The 7451-nt window shown below is 43.6% G+C and overlaps 1 pseudogene; it reads left to right on the plus strand.

The window, feature by feature from the left end:
* The first annotated feature begins 6102 nt into the window (after positions 1 to 6102).
* Positions 6103 to 7095, plus strand: LOC148054662 (uncharacterized; annotated as a pseudogene).
* Positions 7096 to 7451: the final 356 nt, after the last annotated feature.

A 7451-nucleotide genomic window follows, 5' to 3' on the forward strand; every position in this document is an offset into this window, starting at 1 on the left:
CAAATTAATTTTGAAACCAGATTAATTAAAGCAGATGAAGCTTTGTTTATCCATTATTCATGAAGCTCATTGGAACAGCAGAGAGTGCATTAGCTTTATTTAGGATATTACTTTGCTTTAATGAACTCTTTTTTTACCTCTTAATGCTCCTTTTGAGCAGGAGTTCAGCTTTGTGTTGTTGGCTTTTTTTTTTTTCTTTGGTGGCCTAGTGCAAACAATGTAATTAACAGATTTTCTTGCTCCAAAAAAGCTGCAGCTGACAATCTCCAGCAGTGACTGCCTCCCACCATAATTCTGCAGAGGGAGAGAAGAGCACGTGTGCATGCTGAGCAAAGATCTCCCTCTCATCCTCTCCTGCTGCAGTTGGAGGCTGCAGAGAGGGATGGATATGCTCACTCAGCATTAGAGCCAGAAAATCCACAGACAATCAGAAGAGGCTGCTGGATAAATAAACTAGAACCACCTAACTGTGAGTGTTTGAGCATCACTGTGGATGATCCTGTGAAGAATTCTTTTCCCCACAGAGCAGTGTTTTATAAAAGCCAAGCTAGACATGAGGGGGTGTGAAGTATGGGCTAGAAAATATAGCTGGAACTATTACAGTGCTCTTTGCACAAATAGTGCATCCCCTCTGGATATGGTTTAGTTCTAGGAACACTGTCTAAAACAGTGTATTGAGACCTGAGATACTACTTGTCTCAGAAACTAATGGCATTTATGAGCAAGTGGAAGGCTGGAACTCCTCAGAGTAAAGAGAATAAAAATAGAGCTTTGCTCAAAACTTGCAGTAACATTGTATTTGTAAATAAAATTAGCTAAGCAAACACAAGTTTAAACAAAGGAAAGGTTGTCTTCACAAAGTGAATTGGACTAAATTAAACAAAATACCAAGATGCCAATTAAACAAGATACAAAGATAGGTCTATGTACGAAAATAAAAAGATAATTTGCAAATTTGGAAGGCAAAACATTTAACACTGCTAAAAAACAAGTCTTTTTCCTGCAAAACAGCAAACCGATTGACAGTTCTCATTGCTACAGGATATTAATGGGAATTGATGAAATCAAACTGAGTGAGCAATTGGCTGATGGGTCAGGCTCAAAGGGTTATAGTAAATGGGGTTACATCAGGCTGGCAACCAGTCACTAGTGGGGTTCTGCAGGGATCCATCTTGGGGCCAGTGCTCTTTAATGTCTTTGTAAATTACTTGGATGCAGGACTTGAAGAACTACTATCTAAGTCTGCCAGTGACACAAAATTGGGAGGAACTGTTGACACTCTCGAGGGCAGAGGGGCCCTGTGAGAGATCTAGAGAAATTTGAGACCTGGGAAATCACCAATTGTATGAAGTTTAACAAGGGCAAGTGCCAGATTTTGCAGCTGGGACATGGCAACCCTGGATGTACATACAGACTGGGGAATGAGAGGCTGGAGAGCAGCCTCACGGAGAGGGATCTGGGGGTTCTGGTCGACGGCCAGTTGACCGTGAGCCAACAGTGTGCCCTGGCAGCCAGGAGGGCCAACCGTGTCCTGGGGTGCATCAAGCACTGTATTGCTAGCCGGTCGAGGGAGGTGATTGTCCCACTCTAGTCTGCACTGGTGCAGCCCCATCTTGAGTACTGTGTGCAGTTTTGGGTGCCACAGTATAAAAAGGATAGGAAGCCACTAGAGAGTGTCCAGAGGAGAGCCACAAAGATGGTGAAGGGTTTAGAGGGGAAACCGTATGAGGAGCGACTGAAGTCACTTGGTCTGTTCAGCCTGGAGAAGAGGAGACTGAGGGGAGACCTCATTGCAGTCTACAGCTTCCTCACAAGGGAAGGAGGAGGGGCAGGCACTGATCTCTTCTCCCTGACGACCAATGATAGGACCCGAGGGAACGGCAGGAAGATATGCCAGAGGAGGTTTAGGTTGGACATTAGGAAAAGGTTTTACTCAGAGGGTAGTGGAGCACTGGAACAGGCTCCCCAGGGAGGCAGTCATGGCGCCAAGCCTGACAATATTCAGGAAGCATTTGGACAACGCCCTCTAGACATATGGTGTGAATTTTGGGGTTGTCCTATGCAGGGTCACGAGTTGGACTCGATGATCCTTGTGGGTCCCTTCCGACTCAGGACATTCTATGATTCCATGAATCTATGAAAGACAGAAGTGGTTACCCATATGACTTAGGAAAACATCCAGGTACCATAGCGAGAACACTATAAGGGATCCAAACTCATATTTCAGGTTGTGAAACAATAACAAAAAATTAGGATGAAGCTTTCATAGAAAAAAAAAATCTATTTTCCTCATACATAGTTTGCCTGAAGAACATGATATTAGCCACTGCAAAAAAAAAAAAAAAAAACCAAAAAAACAGGATAATAAATCACATAGCAATCCCTTGATCCTCTTAACTGTGATATCTGAATATCTCATGGTCTCCATGTATTTATCCTCACAATCCACTTTTGGATGTGGGAAAATTATTTGTGTCTTAAAAATGAGGAGCTGAGTGGAAAGAAACTAAAGCTGTGATCCTCAGAAGTGTTTAGGCACCTAGTGACTGTGGTTTCACACAAAGCTGCAAGAATAAGGAAATTATCTTTGTACCCAGGGTCTATTCCCCTAGTTACTGCTTTATGTTCTTTGTAAGATTAGGTGGTCCAAATTGACTATTATAGCAATTATTTTTTACGTCTATCAACAAGAAAAGTATTTTTCATTTGTTTCTGAAGAGAAGGATGGTTGCTAAGCAAAAGAGTACACAGCAAGGAGAATGTGAAGTGGTTAGAGAGATTAAGGCAAGAAACCAGAATGATGATGTGAGAGCTTATGTTCCTTTATTCATGGCACTTTTATTAGTGCTGTATTTTTAGATAGCTAAAGTGCTGTTGCAACATCACCACAGAAAGTACCAGGACCTGGAGAAGAGGCAGAAAAGGACAAAAGGCTGTAAAGGACTGAAGAAGGGGGATAAAACTTACACTAAAGCTGCTAGATAGACTCGTGGATGTTGAAGACTAAACCTTGTTTAATGGGGCTGTATATCTGTTTTAGTTATCATTATGGTCAATGTTATCCAATAAACTTCTATTAAGTAGATCAGTACTGGAGGGTGTACTTCCTCTTTATGAGCTGGTAATTACCACATCTTGAGCTAAATAAACTTGGAACCTGAAGGCTGAAATTCTTATAGGAAATAAATTCCTTCAGCTTTGGCTTTTGTTAGCTCAGGATATGGGGAAACCAAGCTAAGCCAGGAACACCACAGTACATATACAAAGATATACTCACCTGGCTGCTCCAGCAGAGCTCTGGTCGCTCTCACACCATTTCCAGATACTGGCACAAAAAAAAAGCTAGAGTCAAGCTAGTTTTATTTAGGAAGTGTTTTGGCCTTCCCTCTGCGCAAGTTACAACAATATTTTTCATCTGATAGAACAGGATTTACGGAGTGCAGCCCTCAGCTCAGCAGGCTGTCCATCTGCCCTGCTTGGAGACAAGAAGGGGCGATGAGGCTGATGGCTGTTTCACTGCCCAAAGAGGGACTATTTTGAACAAGCTTTAAGGCTAGTTGAAGGGAATTAACTTTGAAATGAGTCAGAGCCACTATATGGGTTCAATAAAAGTGGGTCAAAGCCACTGCCTAACAAGTCTACATTTCATCTATCTCATGGCCTATTTTGGTCAAACCATTGTCTAAGAGTGGGGTGAAGTGTTGGCTCTTCTGAAGTCAAGAGAAGTTTCACTGCTGATTTTAATGGACATGAGGGCTAACTCTGTGTGTCTGGCTGGGAGAATTATGAGCAAGCAGTGGTCTGGCTGGCATGGGCAGCATTCAGGACCAGAATAAACAGATTTTTCACAACAGTGAAAAGTAACTGCACTATCTCCATGTAAATCCCAGCATTTTGATTGGCTGATGGCTGTAAATAGCCAATTAGGCTGCACATGTTTGCAGATTAATAAATGGCCATTCCACTGTGGCTAAGCTGCATAGCAATACTCAGAGTGGCTCACTGAGAACATTCCACTGCTGCTGACTTTAATTGTTATTAGTTTGCATTATATGTTAAATAGGGGAATATTTTAATGTAATAGCTGTAAGTGCTAAAGCTGAGTGAATAATTCATAGCAAATTATTTATTCAATAAATTTAGCCTCTTTTACTCTTCAATTTTTCAGGAACAACTTTATTATTTTCTCAAAAGAGTGGTTATTATTCAGAATTACTTTCTAATCAGTTTATCAGAATGTTTCTTGCTCCACAAATCCCCTGGGTAGGCTGTTTTTTACTAAATCAGTAAGCCACACAGCACCATTGCCTTCCCTGTTTTGATGTGTGTTACCTTTTAGCAGAAGTTTCCAGTGAGGACTTAGGTTTAACCAAAGGCAACACAGCTCCTTTTGCTCCCAGTGTCCCTGATGGAAGGTGTGATGCATATCCTGCCACAACACTTACTTTCCACAAAGGCTGGCTTAGGAAATAGGTCAATGCTCTGGACGTTGAGGCAAGTTTAGGACTGAGAATTTCTACATTACTGTGATGAAGAATATATATAATTGTCCCATGCCCCCTGCTTTAAGACAGTGGGTGCAGAGCATAAGAGACGCATCACGGATCACTTCAGGATCCAGTACTAGTATGAAAAAGCCATTACAAACTGTCCACCAATAATGGCATCTATCTCACTAAGTGTCAGAGGACCCCAAACATACTCTGTTGTTATTTTTTAATTTATTATTATTATTATTATCTTTTTTTTTTAATAGTTCACAGCTAAAGGAAAGCAGATAAGGAGACCCAACAAACAGGAGGGAACAACCCCCACCCCCACACATAACTGCATTGAGCCACACTCTATGTGCTGCTCCTGGCTCTGCACTTTAGAGGTGAGCAGGTGATAGCTCTGCTTTTTACCCTCAGCTGGGTTCCCTTGAGCCTATTTGCAGCAATGCTTAGATAATTTTATTGCAGTAATTTGTGCCTCAGATTTGCACCTTGTGCCAGGTGTCTGCCTCAGGTATTTACATGTGTACATGAGATCTAAGAAAAGCAGAGTTAATCAGTGATCCTTGATACTTAATAAGCCTTGCAGTCTCACAGCATTTCACATTGCTCCCTTGTCTTCCCCCAAGTTTCCCAGGGATCGCTCCTACTCCTCCTGGTGAGGTGTGCTCCACCTCAAGGGCTCTGGCTCAGCGTAACCTCTCTGTTACTCACAAACCTGCGAGGCAGCACTGCATCCCTCCTTTTTCCAATTACCGGGCGGTCATCAGCGTAATGCTGTTCGTCATTGGCACAGTGGGGGTCTACTGTTTACTGAAGACCATGCGGGAAAGCAAATAGTTTGGGTAAGCTCTGCTACAGTAGAGTACAGCTTTATTTAGTAGAATTTGTTTCATACAAATGGCATCCCAAGGTATTTATCAAAGTTAAATAATACATAATAGTAGAGGGAGAGAGAAATTAAGAGGCACAGGCATGGGAGCAGAGATGTTTTCAGATGATATTTGAAAATAGATGGAGAAGCGGTGAGGCAGAAAGAAACAACAGAAAAAAAGACTGTTCCAGACGGTGGGAGATACAATGGGAAAAAGCTTTTGCAACAGCCATGGTTTGAGCATAATTAGACACAGAGAGATGACCAGTGCCATTTGTAGAGAAAAATAGGAACAGAGGAGAAGGAAGAGGAGTTCCAGGAGACAGACTGGGAAAAGGTCACAGAAGGCAAATAAAGAAATGAATGGGGAGCTGTGGGAACTTCCTCTGTAAATGTCATGATGGTGATTTGGAAAGCCAATGCACCTGCAAAAAGACTGGTGTGTTCAGGGTGGCTGGAGGATGTTGACATGGAGAATTCAAGCAGAAAGGAAAGTCAGGCGCTACCATATCCAGAGGAGAATTTCCTCCAAACAGTTGCATCTGTCTAACCTTCTGCAATGGTTTCAGACCCAAAAGGTCAAATTCAAGGTGGTGCTATATAATCTATTGCCTTCCCCACTCCTTCCTGCCAAATACTATGTTTTTTCTCCTTCCTGGGTTGCAAACAGCAATTCCATTGCACAGTTGCTGCATGGTTTTTGGACAAAACTGATTTCTTTTTATCCAATAACCTATGAGAAGGGGCCAAGGTGTTGCTACAGATATAGTGGATTATGGTAGTCAAACGAATGAGGTGTTTTCTGTCCCCTGTGACCTGAAGTTGTCTCCATTTTGCTGGGTGGAAGAAATACCAAGTCAAGGTACACAGCTCTAATACTAATACGGAAAAAGAAAGGAATGCTGCAGGAGGACACTCTGGTGACCAGGCTGCTTCTGCCTAACAGTGCATGAGACAAGGCTGTACTATGATTAGATTGGGTTTTGAAGCAAGAAATTAAATGCAGATCTCCCACTGTGGCAGCTCTTGGGCTTCCGACCCATGAACTTTCCTGTACCAGAAAGGACGCAATAAGGCCTCCCCGCAGCCTTCTCTTCTCCAGGCTAAACAATGCCAACTCTCTCAGCCTTTCCTCATAGGAGAGGTGTTCCATCCCTCTGATCATTTTTGTGGCCCTCCGCTGGACCCACTCCAACAGGTCCATGTCCTTCCTGTGCTGAGGGCTCCAGAGCTGGACGCAGTACTCCAGGTGGGGTCTCACCAGAGCAGAGCAGAGCAGAGGGGCAGAATCACCTCCCTCAACCTGCTGGCCACACTTCTTTTGATGCAGCCCAGGATACGGTTGGCTTTCTGGGCTGAGAGCACACATTGTTGGCTCATGTCCAGCTTTTCATTCACCAGTACCCCCCAGACCTTCTCCTCAGGGCTGCTCTCAATCCTTTCATTTCCCAACCTGTATTGGTACTGGGAGTTGCCCCGACCTAGGTGCAGAACCTTGCACTTGGCCTTGTTGAACCTCATGAGGTTCACATGGGCCCACTTCTCGAGCTTATCCAGAACCTTCTGAATGGCATCCTGTCCCTCAGGCATGTCAACCACACCACCCAGCTTGGCGTCATCTGCAAATTTGCTGAGGGTGCACTCAATCCCACTGTCTATGTCATTGATGAAGATATTAAACAGTACTGGTCCCAATACGGACTCCTGAGGGACACCACTCATCACTGATATCCATCTGGACATCGAGATGTTGACCACTACCCTCTGGATGCGACCATCCAACCAATTCCTTATCCACCCAACAGTCCATCCATCACATCCATATCTCTCCAATTTAGAGAGAAGGATGTTGTGGGGGACTATGTCAAAGGCCTTACAGAAGTCCAGATAGACAACATCCGTAGCTCTTCCCTTGTCCACTGATGTAGTCACTCCATCATAGAAGGCCACTAGATTGGTCAGGCAGGACTAGCCTTGGTGAAGCCATGCTGGCTGTCTCGAGTCACCTCCCTGTCTTCCACCTGCCTTAGCATAGCTTCTAGGAGGATCTGTTCCATGATCTTCCTAGGTACAGATGAGACTGA

Source organism: Nipponia nippon, unplaced genomic scaffold, assembly GCF_047370975.1.
Source record: "Nipponia nippon isolate SJK-2023a ecotype South Korea unplaced genomic scaffold, ASM4737097v1 scaffold_3, whole genome shotgun sequence".
NCBI classification, from domain to species: domain Eukaryota; kingdom Metazoa; phylum Chordata; class Aves; order Pelecaniformes; family Threskiornithidae; genus Nipponia; species Nipponia nippon.